A 16,916-nucleotide genomic window follows, 5' to 3' on the forward strand; every position below is an offset into this window, starting at 1 on the left:
AGTGGTCCCAAACCTTTTGGGTATCAGGGACCAGTTCCAGGGAGATAGATTTTTCTGCAGATCGGAGAGGGCATACTTTCTCATGCTGCCGGCATCCTCCAGATGGAGCTTTCTTTGTTTGCGCGGACCAGTTGCTGGCAGGCCGTGGACCAATGCCGGTCCACGGAATTAAAGGAAGAAACAAGCAAATAATAGATGAAGTAATAGATGAAGTGATTATTGGAGTTAATAAAATCCGGTGATTAAACTTTCTATTCTCTGAGACATAGAAGTTATAGTTAGTGTTTTTGTGCATTGAGATCTTTTATTAGGAATGGTGTGGGGGATACAGATTGTATCCATGCCTCTATAGGAGTTCATTGGCTGGCTTTGGGTCCGTCACTATCTTTCAGCCTAAGTTCTCTGTGGCAGAATGCTTGATTATTGAAGGCCTATATTATGAGAAGGGAAGAAGCTTGTTCTTCTTTTTCACAATCCAGATCAACACCCTTAATTATGCATTTCAGAGGTTGACATAATAGAACAATTTAAATATATGTAGTTTATCATTATATGCTGTTTTGCTTTGTTTTCTTCCACTGGAAGAAGTAATATTAATGCTTGTAAGTGCAATACAAGAGGAAATAAATGACCTGGAAAGTTTTATATCATTGCCACCTCTTTTGCTTCTAACAAAGTAGTTAATGCCTGATCAGTCATTACTTTCCCACTTACTGAAAGCATTCTACAATAAGAAATGTTTTAATTTACTTTGAATCTAATAGGAAATGCTTTTGTGTGAAAAGCAGATAAAACCACCCCATGTTCACAGTATCTGCAATGCCCTAATGTTATTTCCACAGTATGGCAAAAAGAAAAAAAATAGAAAGGTAATATATCAGTAGTGTGAATACATTGTATGACGTTTAATCAGAATCTCAGTTTCCTACCAAATATTTATATTCCTCTGAAGTGGTTGTAAATCACACACAACTTCCATACAAGAGGGAGTGTGGGAATAGTTGGAAGCTCATTCCAATAGTTCATGCTTGCTTGATTATTATCAAACTCAGCTGGAAACATATTTTGTATTCTTTGCTGATCTGCTTAACAAAAGTTATTCCCACATATCTGCAAATTCGAGTTCATCCTTGAAGGTAACAGTGGAAAAGAATTAAAGCTTTTTTAAAAAAAGTTTCATTAATGCTAAAAATGGCAATCTTTTGTTCTTCCGTACCTAGCTGTCCAGCTCCATTGCTAACATCCCTTCGCCTAATTTTTTTTTGTTCTTTTTAGCTTTGTTTCTTATAGCCGTTTAATAATAATAACAGTGGCCGGGTGTTGATTAATTATTTGTTAGCTTTGTGATATGCTACCCAAAGTCACTTGCTTTGTAAAGCTGTATGATCTTTTTGAGAACACCTGTGGGTGCTCTGATAAAATAGCTGTTATGGAGAGCATAACAATTTACAAATGGATGTATGGCTGCTATCACCTAGTCAGAAAACCCCATTTTGTAGAGTGAGTTCAACTAGTTTTCCAACTCATGCACACAGTATGATCTTCTGTTCTGCCTTTGCCCATGTGCTGGCAGAATTGGCATTTTGTGTGTCCCTTCAATTAATTATCTCTCAGAACCCAGGAAACATGCCTTATCTATTGCATCGCTTGCCTTCTGGAAAGACATTGCCTTTGAGGTTTATATGGCTTCCACAACATTGGCATTCTACAGTATAAAGCCTTTAATACCTGGTTTTTCTCCATGCCTTGGATGAGATAAATGGAGCCATTTGTGTATGTGTGTGTGTGTTGTTGTTGTTATTGTCTATAAATTATGCTCACAGCCCATATTTATTTTAGTTTATGTAGGTTTTATGTTATTTTTTTTGTGAGCAGTCCACGCTTAGTTGGATTTGGGCTCTGTCTACATTGAATTAAATAAACAGCTAAAATATAAAGAGAAGCTCTTTGCTGCCACCCATTTGCTTCTGATGAAGGTGGGTCTCAAAGCAGTTTCAGCAGAAACTTGGTAAAGAAGATTTCAAGCCAGGAAAAATTTTTAAGGTGAATATTAGAATCCCAAATTCCCCTAAAGCAACTGGTTAACCTTTGGGAGTCCCATAACAAAACCATCATGGATTGAAACAGCTTCTTGCAACTGCTTTCAACAAATACAAATAGACCCCAAGGACATTGTAGACTTGTCAAGTTGACAACTAGACTGGACATTGTTTTCAAGCAGATTGTTCACTGGCATATTTGTGAGCAGTTAGATAGGCATGCCTCAATTAACAGGCTCCAGCTGTATTATTTGCAAAGAAATCATGGTAGACTAATCATATCTCTTTTGCTAGAGTTACAGATAGCCCTGTAGGAGGTAGTTCTGTATGAGCTAGATCAGTGGTTCCCAAAGTGGGTGGTACCGCCCCTGGGGGTGTGTGGGATGCCTTAGGGGGGCACTGAGAGGCAAGGGGGCCAGCAGGGGGGCGCTAAGAGGCGGCAAGGGGGTGTTGGAGGTGAGCGGCAGGGCACAATTCAGGGGTGAGGAAAAATCCCACCACCGCCACGTTCGAGGCAAGGCCCGCAGGATCATCCCATAGACTTGCACGTTCTGGTGCAAGGAGCTCTGCCCCCAGAACGCAGCATTAGGAATAGGAGAGCAAAGCCAGAGTGGCTTTGCTCTCCTTTTCAAATATCCCACTGCTGTGATCGGGGTGGCGGGGCAGCGCCCCAAATGCAGCGTTGGGAAAGGAGCAAAGCCAGAGTGGCTTTGCTCTCCTTTTCAAACATCCCACCGCTCTGTTCGGGCAGTGGGGCGGCGCCCCAAACGCAGCATTGGGAATAGGAAAGCAAAGCCTTTTAAAACATCCCACTGCCATGTTCAGGGCGGCGGGGCCCGTGTTCCACCCCATTGAGCCCCTTGCACCAGAGGTACCTGCCCAAGCACGTCCGAACGGAGCGGTGCACGAAGTCAATGAGGTGAGCCTGAGAGAGGGAAAGTGAGAGGAAAGAGAGAGAGAGAGAGAAAGAGAGAAGGAAGAAGAGAAAGATAAAAGGGAAAGAAAGAAAAAGGGACAAAGAAAGAGGGGGGATGGAAGAAAGGGACAGAAAGAAAAAGAAATAAAGAAGGAGGGAGGGAGGAGAAGGATAATGAGATATCTATTCTAGTCCAATCACCTGCTCCAGCAGGGTTAGAAGGGAGTGTGTGCGTGTGTGTGTTCTCCTTGTAATTTACCAGCACATTTTGGATTTGCCTTCTTCAGAATTGGCACTGTAATACATTGGGGAAAAGTAATTTTTTAGGATGGAGACCTGGTCCAATGGATCCTGTTTAAAGCCTCAACAAAATGTGAGAGCTTCCTGATAGTCTTAGCCATGTTTCGTCCACAAAACCTTTAATTAATAGAAGCCAAAGATGTTTCAATGTGTTGGCAAAGATGATGGCAAAGATGTTTCAATGTGGAAAAGGGCCTCTAAACTAGGCCTCATTTCAATCTGACGCATCAGCGCTCTCTCTCTCTCTCTCTCTCTCTCTCTCTCTCTCCTCCCCCCTCCATCCCTCCATGCCCCCCTTTCTTTGTCCCTTTTCCTTTCTTTCCCTTTTCTCTTTTCTTCCTTCTCTCTTTCTCTCTTTTTTCTCTCTATCTTTCCCTCTCTCAGGCTCACCCCATTGATTTGGTGCACCGCTCTGGTCGGACTTGCTTGGGCAGGTCCCTCCAGTGCAGTGGGCTCAATGGGGTGGACCTGTGGGGCCGTCACCTAGAACACGGCAGTGCCGGCATGTTTGAAAAGTAGAGCAAAGCCAGAGGTCAGTAATTTTTGCTGCAAAGAATCACAAAAGCTTCTGGGTTGTGCACAAGAAGGGACACACATGTCAATGCAATTCAGCAACATAAAATAAAGAAATACAAATAAAACAAATCAACAAGAATCGGCAAAGCATCTCTGATTAGATTCTCTTCACTACTAGAATCTAATCAGAGATGCTTTGCCGATTCTAGTCCAATGACCTCCTCCAGCAGGGTTAGAAGGGAGTGTGTGTGTATGTGTGTGCATGGCTGTCAAAACTCCAAAAACAGGTCAAGTAGCTCTGGGGAAGCCAGTCATAAATTAGAACACTTGCTAAGCAACCGACCATTAAGTGAGGTCCACTTGTATTTGGTTTGCCAGTCACCAAACCACACTCACCCAGTCATGCCACACCACCAGTCACATGACCAGCAAGCCATGCCCACCCAGTCATGTGACCAGCAAGCCACACCCACCCAATCATGTGACCAGCAAACCATACCCTCAAATTAGGCCATGCCCACAGAAATTTGAATCCCGCCCCTGGGTGAGGGGCATTGAGGATGAGTTTGTAGCACCAAGGGGGGCGGTGCACTGAAAAAAATTGGGAACCACTGAGCTAGATTGCTGTTTTGTTCATAACTGTTCATAGTTATGAAAAAATAACTTTATGATCAAGGCCCATATTTATGATCTTTTCAGAGTCCCTCAGTCTAGTGATGGCCATTACAATCAGTATGCATTGCCCCATGCCTGAGCTGTTATTTTTCCTTTTTTCTCTCCTTGCATAATGGGGAGGTTGGAGAGAAAAGAATTATAAGAAAGTAAGCAAAACAATGGGAGATGCATATTGAAAGCAATGTGATGGTGTTGGCAGCCCCAAGTGTATTATTTAAACAGTTTGATGTATTCCCCATTGTGTGCCTATTTACTCTCTTGTGGTCTTTCCTGTCTAACCTTGCTGCTTCACAAGAGAGGGAAGAAAGAAAATAATATGAGTCAGACACAGTATATATATATATATATACTGTGTCTGACTCATATTATTTATATATATTTACTTTGTCCTGAATATAATTTTACGTTTAGCATTTTAGGTTCATGAATGTTGAGAAGTAGGAAAAGGAAAATATAAAAAGTCATTAGCATCATAAAGTCAAACATATGTATGTGCTTTTGAAAATGTTTTTACTTACATTAAAGCTAATTGAGATTGAAGAAATATTAAAAGTTATTTCCAATTACCATTGATCTAAAGATTCATATATATTTCATTTAGTGAATTTCAGAATGTACTTTGGATTATAAATTGTGAATAGATGCCATCTTGTGGTTTCTTAAAGAAAATGCTATTCCAACTGAGTGAAGCTTTTAGGCAGCTGCTGTCTGAATGAATACCACTATCCTAATGTATTATATTCTTAATCAAAGATTACTTATCTTCTGAATGTTTACCCCTTTTGTACAGTGTCTTGTACTGAGAGAGCTCAACTATAATTACAAAAAAACATTTGAACTCATTGTATTTTCTGAAGATTTTGACAGAAATTAACTTTGTGTACATATGTAAAGCTATTATTTAAAAAAAACATTTTTTAAAAAATTAATTTTCTTTTTAAGACAATCATTTTTATAATGCAGATAAAAGTATTTTTTGTAAATCCCATAAAGAACTTTCTCTGCACAGAAAGCCTATATTTATTTCTAAATTATTACAGTCTACTAATCCAGCACAGGAATCTGGACTCTCTGCCATGAGGTACTTGTTTAGTTATTTGCACCTGCATGTAACCCATAGTCACAGCTGTCACACTCCAAAAATCCCTTTCTGGTAGTAAGAGTAGTTAAGATGATTGGTAGATTTTGTGAACCTTTCTACAATTTTATTGGCGGAAAAGCAATTATTAGCAGAGTTGTTATATGGTAATGTTTCTAAGAGGGGTAAAACTTTTTAATGTAATTTAAAAGGAGCCTTTTTGTTACTTACCTGATTAACAATAATCTGATCAAAATATGTCATCTTGTCTGGGTGTCCATTCATGCTTTAAGGGATGTTAGCAGAAAATCAGAACTTAGCCAAATTATCACTAACCTTTAGGTATCTCAGTGAGCGCCTTGGTGGCACAATGGTTAGAGTGTACTAGTGCAAGCTACTTCTGCAGCAGCCAGCTGCCTGCAGTTTGGCAGTTCGAATTTCACCAGGCTCAAGATTGACTCAGCCTTCCATCCTTCTGAGGTGGGTAAAATGTGGACCCAGATTTTGGGGGCAATATGCTGTAAACCTCTTAGAGAGGGCAGTGAAGCACTATAAAGCGGTATATAAGGTCTAAGTGCTATTGCTATTGCTAGGTACTGCATTTGGCAAATATTTTCTAAACAGATGGGTTCAAAGGGATTCCACTTATTGAGAAGGAAACAGCATGTTGTGCATTAACAGTGATGTGCCCACATTAGCCACATGGTAGTGAGGAAAACTGAATGTACCTTTTGGAAACTGGAAGTAGACCGGTCCTGTGTGGTCTTTTCCTATATGCTTGAACGCATGTTTGAATACATGCTTTGATGCTTGAATTCCTTTGAAATCCTGGAAGGGATAAAACCTTGTGATTATTGAGAGATGGGAAATAGAAATGTGTTAATTTCTGTTATATTCCTATAATGGCTATTTATTACATATCATTAGGAACCGTGGTGGCACAGTGGTTAAAATGCAATATTGCAGGCTAATTCTGCTGACTGCCAGTTCGATCCTGATGGGCTCAAGGCTGAGTCAGCCTTTCATCCTTCCAAGGTCGGTAAAATGAGGACCCAGATTGTTGGGGGCAGTATGCTGACTTTGTAAAACCTTCTCACTTAGAGAAGGTTGTAAAGCACTGTGAAGCGATATATAAGTTAAGTAATAAGCACTATTAGCTTTATTTTTGAATAACTGCAGACATTCTGAATTTATTTACTTAATTATTTGTGCAATTTATAAATCCTCCCATCTCACTTATATGATTCTGGGAGGCTTATAGTTTTGCTAACAAAAACAGCCTGAGTGATTTATGGATCACTCTATCATTCCTTGGAAATTACGTGAGGCCATGCTTTTAAAAAAGAGAGAATACAACTGAAACATGAACAAACAGAAGAAGTATTTGTCTAATACGGCTATAATAGGCCTGGATTCAAAGGGTGAAAAACATGGCTCAGATCATATTTATAGGCATTAATATCAAAAACATCTCTTCCCAAAATCTCATGCCAGCTGCTTTAAGGAATTTTTGACAGGTGCTGTGTGGGGGCTCAATAATCTCCTGAATCTCATTTTTGCCCATCAGATCTGCATTTCTGTACAGCCATGCTGTATAAGGCAACAGTTACAAAAAGTCATTTGACTGTACAGGTTTAGACAACTGGCTGTCTCCAGGCTTTCTTCCATTAAAAGAAAGGAGAAGCTTTGGGCATAAAGCCTGCTAGTTCGGTCTGAAGTTCAAGGCAGTCATTTAACTACTATGTACAGAGCGTGAAATGGCATGATGTGCTGTCTCCATTCATTTCAGGTAATCTAAAAACCACATCACTGCTTCTTAGTAGAATAAGTAGAATTTGTTGTTTGGTAGCATGAATGGTTGGATTTAATTTTACTAATTTAGAAGTGCTTATAGATCTAGGACTGTGCACCACAATTTGAGAGATATGACATAAATTAATTACCCACATGGATTAGGATTGTACAGTATATTCTCCATATATATTGGATTGTAAGTTTCCTATGAAAAACAGGGCTGATTTCCCAGTGGGGCAATATCTGAATTACTACTTCAATCTCAAATATAATCTGGCAAGTAGATGATGAAGTGAAACAGATGAATAAAGTGTGACCAATCTTGATGTCACAATTAGTTTCTTTTTGTATTATTTATATTCATTTATTTAGGTGTTAATTTCTTTAAAATAACTTTATTAGTTGTACCTCATTTTATTTTACATAAAAATAATATGGCAGATTAAATAGTAATACCACGTATGTAACAGCGTCATATTTTGATTCTGATCATTTTGATTGTGGCATCAAATTAGTCCGTTCAGTGGAGTTGAATACAGTATATAAGACCACAGATCAAAGTGTTTTCTTCTCTGTAAAACATGTTGTTTTGTCACCAGGATCCCTCCCAGTTTTACCTTCTTTGCTGAGGAAAGGTATCATCCAGAATAATCCAGATGCTGTTAATAGTGAGCATGAAATGGGCATGTAATGAATTAAGGTAGAAAATTATCTTTTCTTACTGGCTATTGTGATGTAATGTATCCAGAATAACTCACTCTTTTCTAGGTAACTATTACATGTATACATTCAAGGAATACAATAGAAACTAAGGTTTGTTCCAGCTTTTGGCCAAGACAAAACCCTCAAGGTCGTTTTATAGTCTTGCACATTAACTCTCCTACCCCATATCAGTTGCTGTATCATATTGGAAGCAAACATCCTATTTCATTCTGTATCTAGATCGTAAATACATGTTTCAGTTTAGATGCCAACCATCCCAAACCAGCTGTTTCAAGCATGCAATAATTTGTGCATAAACCATGTTACCCCTCTGTAATTATCACCATGACCCTTGTCATTCTGTGTTTCTTCGGATTAGTGTATAGATGCATGGAATATGTGGTTAATCCAAATGTAATCAATCCATGGAATTCTCTCCTTGGCATCCAAGAAAGCATAGAGAGATCTTCCTGCTGTTCAGAATCTCCTTACTCACTCAGCAAGTGCAGTTTTGAAATGACTGCAAAAGCACATGACAAGATGATGATAAACTTTCTCCAAATGATATAGCAGTAGGCACGGAGTGTGTATGTATGGAGTAGTCATTGCAACCTCTCCACAAAAAGAAAAATTGCCTCCAGTTTCCTTTTCTCTCCCTCACCTATTCCCCCCATCTTCCAGCTGCTTGTCTGCTAATAAATACAGCCCAAAACGCTATGAAAACTAGTGGTGTGATTAATGAGGGGAAAAGCAGTTTTATATATTTATTTTTTCATTCATTCATTTGGCTCATTTCTACACTGTCCATCTCAATAAAAATTGAGTGAGGGCAAAGATCTTCAACTGAAAATTTAAGGGGGTGGACATGATTGCTGGCTGGTTGCTGGAAGAGAGAAAATAGATTGGGAACATAAGTGTATAATTGTCTAGAGCAGCAGTCCCCAATCTTTCCCTCTGCGGACTGTAGGTGGTGTGGCAGTGGGGTGGAGAGGATGATTTCATGCACAACCTCGCTGCTTGCGCAAATGAAGCTTCATGTCCACATGTGCTTGCCCACCAATTGTGCGGCCCAGTTCACAATGGCAGGTTCACAATGGGCCTCCAGCCTAGAGGAGAAAAATATAAAAGTGAAGGTTCGTAGACCTTTGGAGACATATCAACGGGTAGTAAAAACATCACCCTTCCCTCAATCCATGGGAATGAATTCCTTGAACTGACATTGCAAAAATAGGATATTTCCAGAAGGGAGGACCATTCTGAATGATTACACAAATGGGGTAGTTTTCTAGGAAAATTTAGAATTTTCACTCCATGGGAAGAAGCAGGAAAAAAACAAACCCTGAATAACCTTGACATTGATTTGATGATTAGTAAATGCTGTTTTTATAAGGCACTTTGGAGCTTGGTAATTGGCTCAAGTGAAAAGGCTGATAAAATATGAGCAATAAGCTTCCCAATGCTTAGTTACTATGCAGAGCCTTATTAAAATGAGTCCACATAACTTCTGCAGATTTCTCTTTATTTAGTTTGTTTAAATTAGTTAATCATTTTTATGGTTCACTGACACTTTATTTAAGGGAAAACCACATGGATGTGTATTGCTGCATTGCAAATTATGTATTATGGTATGCCATGCACCCATATTCTTCTAAGTAAATAAGTCCCCTGCATACCGTTGTTCGGGTGACAATCCTGTGATTAATAAACAAAGATAATAATTTTGTAATAGGAATAGGCATGGGATTGATATTAAAGACACATGCTTTGTTCTGTAATACAACCAGATGTTTTTCTTTTATTTTCTCTTCTGCTCAAATTATCAGGACAACCTCCATGACAACAACTATGTCTCTGTAATAGATCTTGTTTGCTTGCTGATGGATGGATGGATGGATTGATTGATTGATTGATGGAGGATTGATCTAAGGAGAGTTGTTTCAGTAACTGGTTCTGGCCATGTAATTTGGAAATACTTCTCTGGACAGCTCTCTCGTTCATTGGAACAGAGCACAAAGTACTGTATGTAAATGGTTGCTGCATAAGAGAGTGTTCTATCAAATAGACTTTAAGGCCTTTTATTATTTGTAGTGTGAAATGAAAAACATAAATTGGTTGCTGTGATTTTCCTCCACATATAACAGCAAATGGGTTAGATATAGATGCCGCCCCCCTGACATAGCAAGAGAAATAACTTCCATACTGAGCCAGGCTGTGGCAGTATCTTTCAGCATTTTCTTTGTACATAATAAGTTTCCCACACTGTTTCTACTTAGAATCCTTAGGAAAAAAATGTTTTAAGTAATTAAATACTATAATGTCTATGCAATATTAACAACATTCTTGGCCTTGCGTGTTATTCAAACAAATGTGCTTCATATAAATAAATGCTATGTATAGATAGCTTAATATGAAACATTTCAACAGGAATATGGAGTTCTTTAAAAACAACTTGGGAGAGATTTTGATTTTTCTGATCTATTAGTCTCTCTCTCTCTCTCTCTCTCTCTCTCTCTCTCTCTCTCTCTCACACACACACACACACACACACACACACGAGTTTGGTAAAATTTGTTCCCAATCATGCATGGCAGTAAAATATAAAATATTATTGTTGTTGTGCGTAAGAAGTTTGGTTGTTCCATGAAATAACATTCTCTCATTTCCCTTGCTGTCATATCAGAGATCGTTTTGTTTTTAAAATAAATCTGCCATCATACTTTGAAATTGTTTGGTAGGTCACTCTGCTCCTTCCAGTAGATTTATTTATTCTTCCAATTATCTACATTCTTTGACTGATTTGTTTTGGTTTTAAAGAAGTCCAAGGCCTGGCTGCCAAAGCTGTTTTCTTTTTCTTAGAAAAAGTTGTTTTGTTCACATCTGTAAGATAGTCTCTGTAATTTTCCGGGAATTGAGCAATAAATAAATATTTCCTCTTGTAAGCTTGAAAATGTAGATCCAATTTAATAATATAATAACGAGTCTGAAATATCTGGAAGCCATTACATCTAATTGTGGATTCCTTTATTACTGTTTTGTTGCTGAAGGAGACTTTGTTAACTTGCTGACTCTTCTAGGAGTTTGTTAAAGTTGCTCGTAAATGGCCGATGTCCTTGGTGATTTAAGAAAGATTTTCACTGAACTATGAAGTACACTTTCAAAGTGATTGTCCCTCCCTTTTTCAAAATATTATACTTAATTATTTTTGTTTTCCTTCATTCTTGAATAAAAGAGAAAATTTAGAATTCTGGAAAGAAAAATGGAGGCAATTTACATGAAGTTTATTCAATTTCTGCGAATAATTCTATAACAGGTTAAATAGACAAATAACTTGGCCAGTTTTAAATACCTAGTTTGGTGTAGGAACAAGAGGAGGTTTGTGAGATTTTTGCTTAATATTGTTTCTGGTATCAACTCTTGGCCAGAGCTGGAGTGTACATCACTAGGATGTTAGTAAGACGACAACAAAGATGGCTAGAATATGAAGCTGTTCCTCAGATTACTGCTGTTGTCTTTTAACATCCTGCACTGGTATATGAAAGAACAGGAAAAGAAACCAAATAATTGACAAATTGGTTTTTCAAGCAGATCTTCTCCATGATGTATTTTATATGGACTGGATTCCTAAATAATATCTTCTTGGGAATCCCCATCTTATTTAGGTTAAATACATACCAGAGCTATTGTGGCAAGGGATCTCAAATTGTCACAAGGTCTACTTTAGCTCACGAGCCACAAAACTGAATGCTTTTCATGCATGAATACGGAAGTCTGTAGTCAAATGAAGAGTGTCATGTGTGATTAAATGTAACTTTATTAAATAAAAAGAACTTTATCGTAAGAAAACTTCAAAACATTGTTATTTCACTTTGCTCACTTAAGTCATAATGTTTTTCATTAGCCATAACATCAGTATTTAGAATTAGAATAGAGGTGGAAGGGGCCTTGGAGGTCTTCTAGGAGGGTCCCTTGCGCAAGCAGGAGAACCTATTCCATTTCAGACAAGAAATTTAGCCTTGGGGCCCCCAGGCTATGAGTTTGAGACCCCTGCATGAAGAATTAGAAAGCGCTTTTTCGTACAGCAGGAACTGTGGGGCTGTGAACAATGCATTTGAGTTCTCCCCGGGATAGGTGTGTTGCTTCTTTTTCTCATATAAACTTTCCCTTTGCTGAGATTTCCTTCTTCACTTCTTACATTGTGTGAGTGAATTTCCATTCACATGCAGTGACTGACTCCTCTTAGCATGTTTTCCCACTACATTGCTTTGTGCCTTCAGGAGTGCAAGAGGAGGTTGAAGAGAGGGGGTCTATTTTGCTGACAGATGCTTTTCTGTCAACAGATGGACACAGTTGGATATAATTCATCTCCCTTTTTTTCAGGTCTTATTAACAGGGAAGGGAGGAGAATATTACCCCTGGTTAAAAATAAGACCCCAATTCAATGCATTTATTCCCAGTACAAGAGTCTGCTAGTCCACTCCGGAGCTGTTGCTTTATTTATTTGGGAATAAGTCCCAGTGAGTTTAGTGGGATTTGTTCCTGAGTAAACATACAGGATTGTAGTATTAAAAGCACCATTTTCAGCATGACGAAACCTGATATACCCTTCTTATACAATTAATGTACACTTTATTTAATCATTTAGTTCATTTACATCTCTGAAATTCACCCTTCCTCTTAATCTCCCTTTTACAGTTAGTTCTCAATTTACAACCACAATTGAGCCCAAAATTGACGTTGCTTAGTAAAAAAAAATCTAAGTGAGTCTTGCCCCATTTTAGGACTTTTCTTGCCACATTTGTTAGGTGAATCACTGCAGTTGTTAAATGAGTAACACGATTGTTAAGTGAATCTGGCTTCCCCATTGACTTTGCTTGTCAGAAGGTTGCAGAAGGTGATCACATGACCCCAGGACACTGCAAGTGTCATAAATGTGATTCAGTTGTCAAACATCCAAATGTAAATACATCTAAAGATAGTTTTCTATTTAAGATACAGTAATAATTTTGTTTATTCAGCATGAAATGGAGCATAGTTATATAGCATGAGGTTGTATATTCTGCAATATTGAGACTTTTGGTGAGTCAACAGCAGGACAGAGAGCTGCTCTTTAAAAATTATGATTTAAATCGAATTGATTTAAATCAAGCCTTTTTATTAATGATTTAAATCGACTTGATTTAAATCAAATCTGCCCTTTCTCTTTCATTCCCAATATTCAGTTTAAAATTATATAATAGCGTGATTTCTCTTTACATTCATTTGACTTTTAAGAAAATGAGAAAAGCTAAAAATCTGAAATAAAATATATTTCACTTAAATAAAAAGAAACAAATAGCAAGAACTAAAAAAAAACCTTCCTTACTGAAGACACTCAGGTATTAGCCAGAAATTTTGGATTTATTAAATTTCCTGCAATATTACACAGTAGAAGCAGCAGAACTATTCAAACCAGCACTAAACAACAACAAATGCTTGTAATGCTTGTTTGGGGGCTGGCAAATAATCAGGAGAAATAAAAAAAATAAAACGTAGGAACACTGAACTTTGCATAGTTTTGAAGTTAAATAGTCAAATTTTCATTCAAGCACTTTATTGAATAAAGTATCTTGTTTTACAGGATCATTTTTAGCTTTCTATAGTTGCATTCTCCAATTCAATACTCTATATTTCCACATTTTTCCAATTATTATTTTTCCAATTATTATTATTATTATTCCTTGTCGCACCTGGGAATTATTATTTCTATGTCTTCCTGCCACTAGGTAGCTCAGAAGGCACCACCGGCTTTTCTAACACAGGGGGAATATATCTATTAAAATTGTTCAATTAAATTATAACTGTTAGTAAGGAGGTATATGACCCCAAACTTCCAAAATAAATGTGTTTTGGTTCAGACATGCATTTTTTGGGAGGATGTGGTACAATGCACTAAAGTGTTCATGCCTGAATACCTTGGATATCCTTAGTGGTGCACACAGAGTGGTACACTCTGGGATACTAGATAATATTCAATGATATTATAATATAATAATATACTATATAGGTAATATTCAATGATAATATTCAAGATATTGGTGCAGAACTGCTAGCTCATGTCGAATAAACATAGACTCCCATTTGCTGCTCATTTAGTAAGTTACCTGTTTGATGCATGAAATTTTAGGAAAAGTCCTAGCAATCTGATCAGTTGTTTGGAGCCCATATTTAATTTAGTGGTAAAGACACCAGGCTAGAAAACAGGAGAATGTGTGTTCTAATTCCATCATAGGCAGGAAAGCCAGCTGGGTGACTTTGGGCCAGTCCCTCATTTTCAGTCCAATTCACCTCATAGGATTATTGTAGTAGAGAAAATAGGAAAAGGAATAAACATTACGTATGTTTGCTGCTTTGAGTTGTTTATAAAAACAATAAAGGTGGGATAAAAAAATAACTAACCTCTTAATAATCTAAGTCATTTTTTATGGTAGAAAAACAAAAAGAATAGCAGAACAATGCATTTTTATTGGTAGCTAGAAACTATCTGGAATAATTCTGGGAATGTAAACCCCTCCATAGAAATATTTCTTCACTCAGGAAGCCTACCCAAAGTTTTTTGGACAGGTCATGATTTTTAAGCTTAATCTGCCTCTTCTGATAAGATTAATTTTATCTTTGCTTAGCCTCTATGTAAACAAGCTCCATCACATGAAATGTCACAGAAAAGCCACCTCATTTTTCTAGCTGGTGTTATATTGAGTTGTGACACAGATCTGCTTTGAAAATAACACAGATGTGCAGTCTCTGATTTCACAGTTCTACATACCTTTTCCCCCCTTTTAAAATGTAGATACAGCTAGTAATCTTGGGCATGTGCTTTCAGGAAATCTTAACTTGTAAAACAGGAAGGTTTAAAAAAAACTTTAAACACAAAGGACCTTGTCCCTTTGAGAGTTTGAAAAGAAAATGATGTTAACAGAATAAAGTATTCAGCCCTGTTAGACAGCAAATCTATGGGTTATTTTTAAGCTAATTACTCAGAATTAAACAAAGGCTTAATGCCTTTTCCCTGAACAGGAGCTGAGGTCAAATTAAATGAAGCTGAGACGTTGTTTTTGTTGAACATTCAGGCTTAAACACATCACATTTGGCAGGGTTGGAACTGTGCCTATGGTACCAAAGTTGTACTAAGCAATAGTGATGTGTTTGATTTTCCAAAACACTTGCTTGTGGCTGAGATAAAATGCAGATGCAAAAAAGACTACTTATGCTCTGTTTCCACCAGTCTTCAGGAGTTCTTAGGACTTCTGTATAGATGGAAGACAATTATTTAGTAGTAATCCTGGATTTATCAGCAAATGAGCAATGAAACTTAAAGAAAACCATGCATATTAATCCCACTATAAAAGAGTTAGCATGAGCAAACACAATGTATGTTCTGGGAGAGACCAAAAGGGAGACAGATGTTTTGTAATGTCAGATGTTTGATGAAGTGTTCTAAAGCATTCTGTATTCGATATTCCTTCTTATAAGAAATACTTCTCTCTCTCTCTGCCTCCCTCCCTCTCTCCCCCCCTCTGTAGATATAGAGGAGATGTATGCTTACATTTAGTTATAGATACAGATGTAGATAACCAGTGTTTAGAATATGCTTGAGCGTTTCACAAGAGTCAAAGTCAGAAGAAATATTAAGCCATATTTGATAAATGAGTACTAGAGCATTTGTAAACATAATACAGATAGTCCTCCACTTATGACCATAATTGAGCACCACATTTCTCTTGGTAAGTATGGTAGAACATTTGTTTGCTCCATTTTATGACTTTTCTTGCCACAGTTGTTAACTGAATCACTGCAGTTATTAAGATGGTAAGTTGTTAGGTGAATGTGGCTTCCCCATTGATTTTGCTTATAAGAAGGTTGAAATAGGCGATCACATGACCCCAGGACACTGCAAGTGTCATAAATAGGAGACATTTGCCAAGTTGCCAAGCATCTGAATTTGGATCATGTGACTATGGGGGTGCTGAACCGATTGTAAGTGTGAAAAATGGTCACTTTTTTCGATACCGTTGTAACTTTGAACAGTCACTAAATGAACTATTGTAAGTTGAGGACTACCTGTATATGAACTTGTTTAATATTTAAATGAAATGACTAATTCTGATCCTGCTAAAAGTAAATAATTTGAATTTATTTCTGAAAAGAAGTTAGAAAATTGTAATTGAAGGATGTTTATTATTAATTGCTATTAGTTAACTCATCTAGGGAATTTGGAAGGCTGAAGGTGGGTCCGAACCCAGCTCTTCTCATTACTAGTTTGAAATCTTAAATACTACACCATACTGATTCATTTTGAAATGAAGAGCTTGTAAAGGAAAATGCAGAGGATCTTTACGTATTGTGTATTAAGAGTACGTTGAAGATAGCTTTTCCCCCCTATTCTTTTATCAGTTTTGCACAATTTTTATTTCATTCTTTGAAATTCTGTACAGTTCATTTGCAGGACTGTCCCCAAAAGTCACATCAAAGCATGTCTCAGTTTTGTAGCAAAGTAGAGTTGTCACATAGTAGCCAGTTGAGAAAAATAGCGTGATTTCTGTAACGGCACCTGATGTCTGTGCCGGGTTTGTTCTTTTGTTTTGAAACAAGAACAATGGTGCAAGAATCAGAAGTTCTGCTGCAAGTTTAGGGTTGATTTGTGAGTGTGTCTTTGGCTGATTTCCCAGCTTTACCCTCTTGATTGAATTGTCTTGTATATGTGGTCATGTAGGTTTGAACTTTAACTTTATCAGTACACTTTGCCGGAATATCTGGAATAGGAATAGAATGTGAATGAAAATTGTATAGCCGTGACTGTGAAAATAGCTATAATAACTTGGAGCAGGAATGTGCCCCTTTCCTTATCCCTCTTGTACTC

The 16,916-nt window shown here is 37.5% G+C and overlaps 1 protein-coding gene across 5 annotated transcripts in view; it reads left to right on the forward strand.

Moving 5' to 3' along the window:
• The window catches only part of ZNF516 (zinc finger protein 516), a 124,040-nt gene that overhangs the window by 81,004 nt on the left and 26,120 nt on the right, over window positions 1-16,916 (forward strand). The window lies entirely within an intron of this gene.

This window comes from Pseudonaja textilis, chromosome 3, assembly GCF_049901715.1.
Source record: "Pseudonaja textilis isolate UNSWEBS1 chromosome 3, rPseTex1.2, whole genome shotgun sequence".
Classification (NCBI taxonomy): Eukaryota; Metazoa; Chordata; class Lepidosauria; order Squamata; family Elapidae; genus Pseudonaja; species Pseudonaja textilis.